Below are 308 nucleotides of genomic sequence, written 5' to 3'. Positions count from 1 at the left end.
GATCACGAATTTAGCCATTTTCGTCTTTTGCTTTTCTTCCCTTTGCGGACCAAGCCCCTGTACTTGAACAGCAAGAGGAGGTGGTTCCTCATTCGTTTCCCGGGAGCGTCCTTTTCTCAGTCAGGCTGGCACCATGACCCGGCGAACTTCAGTGAGCGACAAAAAGTTCTTACCGGAGCTGCAACTAGAACTACGCACTAGAACCACGTCCCAGCGAAGCTTTTTAGTGCGAAGAAGCCCCGCCTCGCGCCGTGAGGCAGAGGCACCTCGCCCAACGAGGTCACGGCTCTCCCCTCTGCCCCGCCCCT

The sequence above is a fragment of the Orycteropus afer genome, unplaced genomic scaffold, assembly GCF_000298275.1.
Source record: "Orycteropus afer afer isolate SDZICR_OR568_19922 unplaced genomic scaffold, OryAfe1.0 scaffold00739, whole genome shotgun sequence".
Classification (NCBI taxonomy): Eukaryota; Metazoa; Chordata; class Mammalia; order Tubulidentata; family Orycteropodidae; genus Orycteropus; species Orycteropus afer.
The sequence above is the reverse complement of the archived record's forward strand: the minus strand, read 5'-3'. Positions refer to the sequence as shown.